This window comes from Vigna umbellata, chromosome 1 (genome assembly GCF_029865625.1).
Source record: "Vigna umbellata cultivar VRB3 chromosome 1, Vumbellata_1.0, whole genome shotgun sequence".
NCBI classification, from domain to species: domain Eukaryota; kingdom Viridiplantae; phylum Streptophyta; class Magnoliopsida; order Fabales; family Fabaceae; genus Vigna; species Vigna umbellata.
The window spans coordinates 33,441,960-33,456,269 of record NC_142165.1 but is presented as its reverse complement, the minus strand read 5'-3'; positions in this window follow the sequence as shown (position 1 = coordinate 33,456,269).

Sequence of the window (14,310 nt, the reverse complement as noted above, 5' to 3'; positions counted from 1 at the left end):
TGAAAAACCTCGTTGCTTTGGAATAATCGATTATGACTCCAAATAATCGATTATCACTAGTTCTGATGAGAACTGCCAAAGTCTCTGGAATAATCGATTATTCCTCAGGATAATCGATTATCAGTTTTTGAAAAACCCTGTAACAGACTCGAATAATCGGTTATCATAACAATAATCAATTATCTATGGCAGTTATAATTCATCTTTGCGAACTTAGACCAGTTGGGTATATAGGTTAGTTCCAAAACTCTTAGAACATAACTTTGAGCTTTTGAGAATACAGTGTGATCTGAGGAAGTTCCAGAAGCTAGTTCATTGCACTGCCTAGTCTCGTGAAAAGGAGAAGCTCGCGCTTTGTGGGTCAAAGGTCGGAGCGATTCTCTTCGAGTTGGCAATGCTACTGTTCTTCCAGTTCGTTGGTCGAAGGAAGAACTGTTCTGCACTGTTCCGGTTCGTCAGTCGAAGGAAAGTGTGATTGCTTGCTTCCAGTTCGTTGGTCGAAGGAAGGTTTTATCTCTGTTTTTGATTCACTTTTATTGTAATTTGTTGAAACTGATTTTAGTGAAATCATTAATCACTTTTTATAGTGATTAACAACTGGATGTTGATTCTTTTGAATCGAACCAGGATAAAAATCCAGTGTGTCAATTTTTTTTCTCCCTATACTCTTTTCTGTTTTATGCACATTAACTGTTTGATAAATTTTCTCTAAGAAAATTGTTTTTCTAAAACGGACCATCTTATTACAAGTTTGACCGAACACGCTTTCCGCTTTCTATATTTTATTCCGCTGCGCGACTCTATAATGGTACCGATTGTTCCGACAATTGGTATCAGAGCTTGCTTTGATATTCTTTCAAACTTTTGCAAAAATGGCCGGTCATCAAAATCAAGTATATGCTGAGGGTGCATCCATCAACAAACCACCTCGTTTTACTGGTGATAACTATGCCTTCTGGAAAGTCAGAATGGAAATTTTTATGGGGTCTGTTGACAGAGGCATCTGGGAAGCTGTGTTAAATGGTCCCTATATTCCTAAAAGAATAGTTGATGATGTAGAAGTAGAAAAACCATACTTTAACTGGACTCCTGAGGAAAATAGAAGAGCCCAATTTGATATTAAGGCTCGTAATATTATTTCATCTACTGTAGTACTTGATGAATTTTATAGAATTTCAGTGTGTAAGACAGCACAGGAAATGTGGGAGGTCCTCAGAGTCACACATGAGGGTACAGACGACGTGAAACGTGCAAGGAAGAATACACTCATCCAGGAGTATGAGATATTCAGAATGCAACCTGGAGAAACAATTTCTGATGTCCAGAAGCATTTCACTCACATTGTGAACCACCTAACAGGTTTAGGTAAAACTTTTGACACTGATGAATTGAATGTGAAAATATTGAAATCATTAGACAGGTCTTGGCAACCAAAGGTGACTGCCATCTCGGAGTCTCAAAACCTAACTCAAATGTCAACGGCGATTCTCTTTGGAAAGCTTCGTGAGCATGAGCTTGAGCTGAGAAGATTAACTACAGAAGAGGATCAAGGCAAAAGAAAGACACTTGCCTTCAAGTCTGAAATTTCAAAAGGAAAAAGTTCTAAGAGAATTGAGAACGATGATTTCGATGATGATGAGGAAAACATGAGTCTTATGATTAAGAAGTTTGCTAAATTTATGAAAGCAAAGGGAAAAGACAAATACCGAGGAGAAAGGAAAGAAAATCAAGGATCTCCATCAAGCATTAAATGTTATGGATGTGGAGAAAGAGGTCATGTGAAGACTGACTGTCCTAAAAATAGGAAAAGTGAAGAAAAGAAAGAAAGAAAGTTTCCAAAGAAGAAAGCTTACATAGCTTTGGAAGAGAATGCTTCTAGTTCTTCAAGCTCAAGCGATTCAGATGAAGAAGCAAATTTGTGCTTAATGGCAGACTTAGAAGATGCAGGAAGCCAAGTAAGTGATTCTAGCTTAGAGTCAAGTGATGAGTTTGATTTACAAAAGGCATTTCTTGATTTGTTAAATGAATCTGAAAAACTTGATCTTGCTCATATAAAGCTAAAGAAAGAGCATAATGAATTGAAATTGAGGTATGAAAAAGTACTAGATGACGAAGTTGTTTTGAGAAACAAAGTTAGTAATCTAGAAACTAAATATACTGAATCTGATGTTATTGTACAACCTGTTGAGTGTATATCGTGTAAGAGTCATATGTTTGATATTGACATTCTTGAGAATTTACTGAGATTTTAAAAATTCTACTGAGATTGCTTTGCAAGGTGTTAGGCATAATAACATTTACTTGATTGATATTGAAAGTGCATCTAGTCATAACATAACATGTTTAGTTGCTAAAGAAGAAAATCCTTGGCTATGGCATAAAAGAGCTGCATATATTCATATGCAACATTTGAATAAATTGATTTCAAAAGATCTTGTGATTGGTTTGCCTAATTTAAAATTTGAGAAAGACAAAATCTGCTCTACATGTCAAAAGGGAAAGCAAACAAAATCCTCATTTTCGTCTAAAACCATAATTTCAACATCAAAACCTTTAGAACTTTTGCATATGGACTTGTTTGGTCCATCTAGAATTAAAAGTTTTGGTGGCAACTACTATGCTCTTGTGATTGTTGATGATTACACTAGATTTACTTGGACATTTTTCTTAACCTTGAAAAGTGAAGCTTTTAAAGCATTCAAATCGTTTGCAAAACATGTTCAAAATGAAAAGGAATTGAAAATCAAAACTTTAAGAAGTGATCACGGTGGTGAATTTGAAAATGAATCTTTTGAAAAGTTTTGTGAAGAACATGGAATTGCTCATAGTTTTTCTTCTCCAAGAACTCCCCAACAAAAATGGTGTTGTTGAAAGGAAAAATAGGTCATTAGAAGAACTAGCTAGGACTCTTTTAAATGAATCTAATGTGCCAAAATACTTTTGGGCTGATGCAGTTAGTACTGCTTGTTACGTGTTGAACCGAATGCTAATTAGGCCTATTCTTAAGCTAACTCCCTATGAGCTGTTTAACGGTAGAAAACCAAATGTATCTCATTTGAAAATCTTTGGATGCAAATGTTTTGTTTTGAATAATGGTAAAGATAATTTAGGCAAATTTGATGCTAAATCTGATGAGGCAATCTTCTAGGATATTCTTTAACTAGCAAAGCATATAGGGTGTTTAATAGAAGAACCTTGAAAATTGAGGAATCAATGCATGTTGTCTTTGATGAAATTGTGGACCTTGAGGTGAACCCTTTTGAGTCAAATAAACCAATTGCAGGTGATGAGGATTATTTGAGGGAAGCTCTTGAAGAAATGTATCTAAATGAAAACTATCCTCCAGAAACTCAATGAACTTCAAGCCGTTGCTCCTAAAAGCTATCAACAACCAAGAGGACTTTCTCTGGACAACATCATCAGAGATATATTAAAAGGGGTAACTACTAGACACAATCTTAATAATTTCTGCTTAACAGTAGCTTTTGTATCTCAGGTAGAACCTAAGAACATAAAGGAAGCTCTTCAAGATGATAAATGGTGTGTTGCTATGCAAGAAGAACTGAATCAATTTGAAAGGAATGATGTTTGGGAACTAATTCCTGGACAAGATGATTATCAAATCATTGGAACAAAGTGAGTGTTTAGAAACAAGCTTGATGAAGATGGAAACATCACAAAGAACAAAGCCAGGTTAGTTGCAAAGGGTTACTGTCAAGAGGAAGGTATTGACTATGATGAAACTTATGCCCCAGTATCCAGGTTAGAAGCAATTAGATTGTTACTTGCTTATGCATCTTTGATGAAGTTTAAATTGTACCAAATGGATGTGAAAAATGCTTTTTTGAATGGTTTTATTAAAGAAGAGGTATATGTTAGTCAACCTCCTGGTTTTGAGGATTTTAAATATCCTGATCATGTTTATAAGTTGAAAAAGGCCTTGTATGGTCTTAAACAGACACCTAGGTCTTGGTATGAAAGACTTAGTACTTTCTTGATTGAAAATGACTTCTCTCGAGGAAAGGTTGATTCAACCTTGTTTACTAAGAAAGTAGGAACATATATCTTGATTGTTCAAGTATACGTAGATGATATCATTTTTGGGTCTACAAATGATTCATTGTGTGAGGGATTTGCACAAATAATGCAAGGTGAATTTGAGATGTCTATGATGGGTGAGCTTAACTTCTTCTTAGGATTGCAAATAAAGCAAATAGATGGGGGAAATTTTGTCTCCCAAACTAAATATTGTACAGAAGTGCTTAAAAAGTTTGGTATGGATACTTGTAAAGAGGCCAACACACCTATGGCAACATCTTGCTATTTAGATAAGGATGAATCTGGTGAAGGAGTAAATGAAACCATGTTTAGAGGAATGATAGGATCCTTACTGTATCTAACTGCTAGTAGACCAGACATTATGAAAAGTGTGTGTGTGTGCTAGGTACCAAGCTAATCCTAAAGAATCTCATCTAGTTGCTGTCAAACGGATTTTGAAATATCTTAAAGGAACCACATCTTTTGGACTTTGATATCCTTCTAATGCTTTACCTAGTTTGATAGGTTATTCTGATGCAGATTATGGTGGCTATAAAATTGATAGGAAAAGTACTAGTGGAACGTGTCACTTTCTGGGCTGTTCTTTAGTATCTTGGCATTCAAAGAAACAAGCTTGTGTAGCCTTGTCTACCACTGAAGTTGAATACATTACTGTTGGAAATTGTTGTGCCTAAATCTTATGGATGAAACAACAACTGGAGGATTTTGATATCTTCCTTGATCACATTCCTCTGAAATGTGATAATACTAGTGCTATTAACCTAACTAAGAACCCCATAATGCACTTAAGAACTAAGCACATTGAAATTAGACATCATTTCTTGCGAGATCACATTCAAAAGGGAGATTGCCAAATTGAATACATTGACACTTTACATCAATTGGCTGATATCTTCACTAAAGCACTACCTAAAGATAGATTCTATGAGCTTAGAAGAGAGTTAGGAGTGTTAAATATGTCCTAAACTCCAGATTTATGAAATTTTCTCAATTCTCGCAAGTTCAGCGCTTTTAATCGATTATCCTAGGATAATAATCGATTATTTTTGGCTTTGGCAAAACCTCTATACGCAGATAATCGATTATACCATAGAACAATCGATTATTCATATTCAAACCGAAACTGGAAATTCATGAGAAGATAATCGATTATCTTCATACATAATCAATTATCACACAATTTCTGGAAAGTGATTTATGAGTAGATAATCAATTATTACTTATAATAATCGATTATTACGCGATCTGTTTTAAAAAAAAAGCCGTTACAGTGACTTCTAACGACTTACAACGGTCATAAACGGGTAGTTTCTCCATTTTTCTTATAAATAACACCCTATAATCGATTATTACTCACTTCTTTGCACCCAGAAAACTGCTGCACCCAAATCTGAACCAAACCTCTTCATTTTTTTTCTTTCTTCCAAAGTTTCCTTTTGCCCACTACTCTCATGGTTGATTCAAGAAGAACCCGAAGGAGGACTGCTGGTGCTTCTTCCTTTCGTTCCCGAAATGTTCGTCCTGCTTCTATCGAAGGTTGGATTTCAGATGAGGAGCAACATGGTGACTATGTCCATTTCTGGCAAGAACGATGAATCATAGCGGTAAAGTTCATCCGCCTCGACTTTTATCGTTTTTATGGCTTTCAATTTCCAGATCTGTTTCATGCTCAAGGACTTACTCATCTCGTGGAGCAAAAGGGGTGCATCTACCCTGATCTCATTCGTGTCTTCTACTTCAATATACGTTATCGTGACGACATCATCACAACAAAAGTGAAAGGTGTCCCTATAATTCTGGATGATGGCATATGGACAAATGTCGCACAACTCACACTATGGGATGATGCTGTCAAAATCCATCTTGGAGTTCCGGACTTCAATCGTCTCCTCGCTTTTCAATCCTTTTTGCGCCATCCTGAACAACAAATCAATCGTCGACAGTTGCTTGTGGGTGGATTCAAGGTTGAAGAAAGGATGATTCACTACCTAATTGTATGGATCCTATGTCCTCGTGCCACTAACCATGCTCAATGCTCGGAGCAAGATCTTCTACTACTATATGGGCTTTTAAATCACATCCACATTGATTGGCCAGCCCTCATCTCCGACACAATGGTAAAGGCCAAGAAATATTCTTCTTATCATTTTCCATATGCCCTTCTCATCTCTCGAATTTTAGAATACAAAGGTGTAAGTGTGGACGGTGAACTCACTACCGCTATTCAAGCAATTGGCACTAAAATTGGTGAGACAACATTTTGCCAAATGGGTTTTGTTGCTCGTGGCCGTGTGATCATTCACAAGGATGATGATCACCATGCAGAGGCAAATGACGATATGGATGCCCATATGGCTGATCCAATCCCAGCTGCTACCTCTGCTAATGTTGGTCCTTCTCCCATGCCTTCCACTTCATCCCTGACTATGGAGGAGCATTTTGCAAACTTGTCCAAACAACTGGAGGATATGCGTCTCTTTCAACAGACTCACTTTGACCAAATATATGAGTGGCAACAAAATCATGAAGAATTTGTGATCGACCAGTTCAATGATCTTGATACTCGCATTGGAAACATTGAAAATCACTTTAATCTCCAACCTCCAGAGAGACCACCAAGTCCTGAATTTTAGATTTAGAATTTTATGTTAGTGTGCTTTCATGTTTGTGTGTTTTTGAATTCATAGGATGTTTTATCATGTTCATGTCTTGCTTTATGTGCCTTTGTAATCTTTCATGTTTTCATGAATAAAATGATTTATTATTTTAGTACATACACTGTTTAAATTGAGGGGGAGCTCATATTAAGGGGGAACATTATAACTCTTTTTGCCTATGATAAAAAAAGGGGAGAAATATGTGCAGTTACTACTAACTCCTACTGTTGTCTATCAGTTTGTATCTTTTGCAGATAACCCAAAGTTGCTTTTAAAAAGTGATTTTTGATCATCATCAAAAAGGGGGAGATTGTTACCAATGAAGAGCATTGGTAAATTTGAAGATAAATGATTTTGATGATGCTGAAAGACGATACATTGTTATAGTTGTTTTAAAAGCACTTTGTAGATTATAAATGTATTAGGAAAAGCCTTAAACATGTAATACTTAGAAAAATTCGTATTTCTAGAACTGCTACGCATTTAATCGATTATTGAAAGCTATAATCGATTATCCTGAGTCCTTCTGAAAAACCTCGTTGCTCTGGAATAATCGATTATGACTCCAAATAATCGATTATCACTAGTTCTGATGAGAACTGCCAAAGTCTCTGGAATAATCGATTATTCCTCAGGATAATCGATTATCACTTTTTGAAAAACCCTGTAACGGACTCGAATAATCGATTATCACTAACAATAATCGATTATCTGTGGCAGTTATAATTCATGTTTGCGAACTTAGACCAGTTGGGTTTATAGGTTAGTTCCAAAACTCTTAGAACATAACTTTGAGCTTTTGAGAATACAGTGTGATCTGAGGAAGTTCGAGAAGCTAGTTCATTGCACTGCCTAGTCTCGTGAAAAGGGGAAGCTCGCGCTTTGTGGGTCAAAGGTCGGAGCGATTCTCTTCGAGTTGGCAACGCTACTGTTCTTCCAGTTCGTTGGTCGAAGGAAGAATTGTTCTGCACTGTTCCGGTTCGTCAGTCGAAGGAAAGTGTGATTGCTTGCTTCCAGTTCGTTGGTCGAAGGAAGGTTTTATCTCTGTTTTTGATTCACTTTTATTGCAATTTGTTGAAACTGGTTTTAGTGAAATCGTTAATCACTTTTTATAGTGATTAACAACTGGACGTAGATTCTTTTGAATCGAACCAGGATAAAAATCCAGTGTGTCAATTTTTTTTCCTCCCTATACTCTTTTCTGTTTTATGCACATTAACTGTTTGATGAATTTTCTCTAAGAAAATTGTTTGACCGAACACGCTTTCCGCTTTCTATATTTTATTCCGCTGCGCGACTCTATAATGGTACCGATTGTTCCGACACAAAAAGCCATCTCAGTCTCCTCTGAACTCTTCAAAAAATCTTTCTTACCATTTTAACCAAACTCTGATATCAAGCATGTATACACTAGTATTTCATCAGAAAATGTCTAGCACACAAGCTTCATTTTGAACATTTGACTTTAGAATTTGACATCCATTGTAAAAAAGAAAATGAAGGTCTAAATCTTCATAAATTTGATGATTTCAAAGAAAACAAATTGACTCAACAAAAAAAAAAGTGTCATAGTTTCATAATTTTCCATTATGGACAAAAAAATCACAAGTCAACATCATGTACATTTGTTTTCATGAATGTTTATCAAATCTTCTTCCTTCAAAAAGACAAAAAAAAATCAACACGCATCAAAGTTTTCTCCTCCAATTTCAAAATTTACATCAACCATGTTTCTCTTGCATATCGAGGTTTCAAAATCCTAATCCTTGTACAAAAATACAACACCTTGTTTATTGATTTCAACCTTATGGAAAAATTTTAAAACCTTGTTTCTCATTTCATAAAAAAAATGGACACTCATTTTTATCTCAAGAAAAAAATAAAAAAAAATCCAACATCTCAAAATTTCAAAACTAAAAACAAAAGCTCATTAAAAAAAATAATAATAAACAAATTCAAAAGTTTCCAATTCAAAACAATCAAACAATTCATTTTCTTCCATTGGTATCTCGGCCCTCTGCTTGGCAATGGTCGAATTTAAGTTTTCTTTTGCGATATTGGCCCTCTACAAGGCAATGGTCAAATCCAGGTTGTTGTTCTGCGATATTGGCCCTCTGCAAGGCAATGGTCAAGTCCTGGTCGTTGTTCTGCGATATTGGCCCTCTTCAAGGCAATGGTCAAGTCCAGATTTTAGTTTTTCTAACGGCCCTCTGCTTGGCAATGGTCAAATTTAAGTTTTCTTCTGCGATATTGGCCCTCTACAAGGCAATGGTCAAATCCTGGTCGTTGTTCTGCGATATTGGCCCTCTTCAAGGCAATGGTCAAGTCCAAATTTTAGTTTTTCTAACGGCCCTCTACTTGGCAATGGTCAAATTTAAGTTTTCTTCTGCGATATTGGCCCTCTACAAAGCAATGGTCAAATCCAGGTTGTTGTTCTGCGATATTGGACCTCTGCAAGGCAATGGTCAAGTCCATATTTTAGGTTTTTTAATGGCCCTCTACTTGGCAATGGTCAAATTTAAGTTTTCTTCTGCAATATTGGCCCTCTGCAAGGCAAATGGTCAAGTCCAGATTTTAGTTTGTCTAACGGCCCTCTGCTTGGCAATGGTCGAATTTAAGTTTTCTTCTGCAATATTGGCCCTTTGCAAGGCAATGGTCAAGTCCAGGTTTTAGTTTTTCTAATGGCCCTCTGCTTGGCAATGGTCGAATCCAAGTTTTTGTTTGGTGAATCGACTCTCTTTGGGCATTGGCCAAGCTTTTTGTTGCGTTGTAATCTCCTTCCTGAATTCGATCATTGTATGCTGACTTGATTGTTATTCTCCCTCTTTCTCTTTGAAACCCACACGAAATTAGTATTTCTATCTTTACTTATCTTTTACTCTAATAATATAAAAACTTTGTTTGTCATATTATCTAGTAAAATCTAAGTAAAGAGGGGCAGCTGTGATTACACTTTGCTTGTTTTTGAAAAAGGTTGAGTCATTGTAGTGATTGTTCTGAAAAACTAAGTTACAATTTGTTTTGCTTGAGGACAAGCAAAGTTCTAAGTTTGGGGCTGTGATTACAATTTAAAATAGCGTTATCTGTGATGTAATTTTGATACTAAATGTACCTTTTTTAACTTAGAAACTTGCTTTGACTCATGTTTTTGCTTTAGTTTTGTGAATAAGAGAGTTGAGGTTATACTTGATGATTTTATCACCAAATTCCCTTGATTTTGTAGACTATTGGAATTATTTGAAGGAAGAGTTAAAGTACCAAATAGTTGGAATGCAGAAAAGTCAACCAGAAAAGTCAACCGCGAAGCTTGGGCGCCCAGTGGAGGCTTGGGCGCCAGAAATCGACGTCCACCGCCCGGGCACCCAAAAAGGGGCGCCCGAGTGTCGTACGTTGTGGAATAGGCCCATCTTTTGCTCTATTTTGACTCTTTTGGGTCGAGTCCTGTTTCTACTCTTTTCTAACTCTATTTAAAGGACTCTGGCGCTCTAGGTTTGGTATCTCTGACTGGAGCAACACAATAGCACACTCTTCTACTCTTTAAAGGCGGATCTGGAGGCAGGAGCTTCCTCTTCTACTCTTAGGGTTTCACTATCTCATGCTTTTCCATTATTCATATAGTTTCTCCATGTCTATGGGGAAGTAAACTCTATTTGCTGTTGAGGAATGATTTAACCTTGTTAACTCTCATGTATTTGAATTGATTCTTAATTTATATGCTTTACAATTAATTATTAGGGAATTCATCTGCTTCAGTGCTTGCTCTATTTAACTCATTTAGTAGCATGATTTATGAATTGCATGAGTTCCGGGAGGTTCATTACAATTTAGGTTCTTGTTGAATTCTCCCAAGGGTAATATTTCTCAGGGATGAGGGTATGAGTACTTGGTCGTCTTAAGCTCTTGATCTTCAGACTTAATTTTCTAGGAACGCTAGGAATTGCACGAACTAGGAATTAAGGTAGGCTTATTGCGCTAAGGGATCGGGTTCTAAGTAATTTAGTGAGTGACGTTAATATTAATGTATAAAGAAGAATTCTTATATACATGAGAGTAAACTTGATGAAATCAAACCCTAACAACATAATCATCGCATTTTATAAACAACCTCTGTTCATCTCTGTGTTACTCTACTATTGATCAATTGCATTCATATTTAATTGTCTCTCTTTGCATTTGAAACCAATGATCTCTTTTTATATTAAGTCTTAATTAATTGAGTTATCACGCAATTGTTTAGTGTTGAGAGTCTGCTAGGATACAATACTTGGTCTTACCATTTTATATTACTTGTGTGATTCGGTGTTGTCGCAACCGGAATCGCTACGGGACGACGATCCAAAAAAAGAAACGGGTTTAAAAAACGAGATTTGGATTCGCCACCATAGTTTATTCTGGAAAACTACGAAAAAACCATAAAATGATAAGGCATTGTCTACGAAAATGAGATTCTAAGTTCGAGAGTCGGTTACGTGTAGGGAAGGTATTAGCACCTTATAACGCCTGCCCTAAGGCAGTACCTTTAACTAAATACGCGAATATGAATGTGGTTTTCAAAATGTTTAACTATTCCCTAAAATAAAACTCTAAAGAGACAAAATATATTTTTTAGTTTTTTGTGCCCGACAAGGATTGAATTTGCTCCTACGTATTCTCATTAAAATGAGAAATCAGGGTTACGTAGTTCTTTTGGAAACTGCTTGAAAATTTTGTTTGAGGAATTTTTTGAGAAATTTGTTTGAGAAATTGATTATGGATAAATTTGGATTTTTGGGAAAGTGAACCTGACAAGGACTAGCCTTGCTCCTACGTATCTCCACTTTTGATGGAGAATCAAGGATCACGTAGTTCTGGCTGATGTTGATTGAGTGAGAAATTTATATTTTTAGTTTTTTTTTGAATATTTTATATTTTTCTGGTATTTTGATGTAATATTTAGATTTTTGCATAATGAGCACTAGGCTGATGCGTATGATTGCACGAGCACTCACGGCTTTTTTTCTTATTTTTTATTTTTTTGCGTAATGAGCACCAGGCTGATGTGTACGATCGCACGAGTACTCGTACGACTTTTTTTTGTTTATTTTATATTTTGGGTAATGAGTACTAGGCTGATGCGTACAATCGCACGAGTACTCATACCGATATTTATATCATTACATGTTTTTTAAAGTTTTATATTTTTTATTTTCTTTTTATTAAGAAAGAGAGGTGAGTTGAAATATCTATGACATAAAAATGTGAAAAATCATAGGATAAAATTGTGGTAGAAAACAGGATAAATTTATAAACAAAAAAAATGATCAAAATGCATATAAATAGAATGAAAAGAAAATGTGTACCTTGTTGAAGATTTGAATGATGAAGCGAGACTTTGCTTGTAATAAGTTGTGAGAAGAGATAGATTGATGGTGAAGAAGATGAATTTATAGTAGAAATGTGGTATGGGATTTACTATGTATAGAGGGATTAGGAAATAGTAAAATGTGAGAGAAAAATGAAGTAGAGTTTTGGGATGGAATGAAGAGGTTTTGAGAGAGAAGAGATGGATATTATGTAATTGTGTGTGTGTGTGAAGTGAAGAGAATGTAGGTATTTATAGAGTTAAGGATGAAGAAAGTTGATGAATAAAAATAATATAATAAGTTGGTGGAAAATTTAGATGAAATAAAATATAATAGAAAAAAGTAAATAGTTAAAGTTAATGTGGAAAATAAGTGAAAGAAATAATATAAAAGAGTTGATGGAGAAAGTAGGTGAAATAAAATATAGTAAATAGTAAAAGTTAATGTGGAAAAGAAGTGAAAGAAATAATATAAAAAGTTGGTGGAAAATTTAGATGAAATAAAATATAATAAAAAAAGATGAATATAAAAAGTTAATGTGGAAAATAAGTGAAAGAAATAATATAAAAAGTTGGTGGAGAAAGTAGGTGAAATAAAATATAGTAAATAGTAAAAGTTAATGTGAAAAAATAAGTGAAAGAAATAATATAAAAAGTTGGTGGAGAAGGTACGTGAAATAAAATATAGTAAATAGTAAAAATTAATGTGGAAAATAAGTGGGCCCTAAACGCCACTCAGTGCAGTTTTCAAAACTAGCCTTGGCTGGCCTTCAACACAACCCTCAACCATTTTTCATAGTTCCAATCATCAATCAAGCATTTTAATTGGTCCAAACAGTGATTATTTCAACAAATCATGCATAAATATCAAACTTTTTCAAAAATCATGCTTGGACCAAAACATTCATTCAAAATCATGCTTCAAATAACCTAGAATGTAAAATGAATGCACTTACTTGGTTGGAGATGCTCAATGTATGAAGAATATCAAGTGAAATTGAAGAAACCAAGCCCTAACAGCAGTGCTCTCAAGCAAACCCCAAACTTGGCTAGGAGAATGATGAAAAATGGTGGAGAAAGGGTTTTGTGAAGGGAGATGAAGGAGAAAGTAGAAAGAAAACCTTTGGAGAGTGTTTTGAAGTGGCTAGAAAGAGTAAAGACTGAAAGGGACGGCTAGGGCGAGACCTAGGGTAAGCAAAGTGTCTAATGGGCCAACTTGCACTGAGCCCAACTTTTTCTCCCCTTTTCTTGCTTGCCCTTAAGTGTTCAACCAATATTCACTCAACTTCAACTCTCAATTCAACTTTCATGCTTTTTCCACTCACTTCACATACTATCATTCAATCAAAGCATTTAATCTCTCACACCACTCAAACATTCAACAAGTAACATCCTATAATGCAACTAGAACAATAATACACTAAAACAAACAAAATAATTCAAACAACTGGGTTGCCTCCCAAGTAACGCTTGTTTAACGTCACGAGCCTGACCCAAAATCCTCCAGCATCCTTCAGTAGATGCATATTTTTCTTACCAACACCCATCAGTAGGTGTGTATAAACATAGTACCCTTTAATAGATACTCAATCACTTAACATCCATCAGTAGATGTTATACCCAAATAAAACAATGTTCCAAAGTTTCAAATTACATCACCAAAATAAACAAAATCAAAGAAATTAATGTTCTTAAATCACTGGGGTGCCTCCCAGTAAGCACTCTTTTAACGTCATTAGCTTGACCCAATAAAGCTCAAGTTCCATCTTTAATGTTGGTGTTCTCCTTGATTTCATCACACAAACTCATCAATTGCTTTCGGTCCACCTTTTTGACTCGTCTTGAATATGGAGCTTCAAATTCTATCACTCCATTCTCTTTGAAGTCTTTCACAACCCACAACTTTTTCTTGAATCTTACCCCCAAGTTTGAATTGTGCATCCATCAAGTCATCATGAATCATCCTTCCTTTGTCATCTTTTTCTTCTTCCCTAACCTGTGACAAGAAACAATTTTTACCTTTGATGACCTGCTTGAGAGCTTTAGGGCTAATCACTGATGCATCCTTACATGCAGCTTTATGATCAATCTTCTTTTGAATCTTCTGCTCAGCTTTGAAGACATTAAAGGTCACCTTTTTCCCTCGGTCTTGAAGCACTATCATCCCATCATCCACATTGATGATTACCTTTGCAGTTTTCATAAATGGTCTTCTGAGAATAATTGGGATCTTCTCGTCTTCCTCCATCTCCA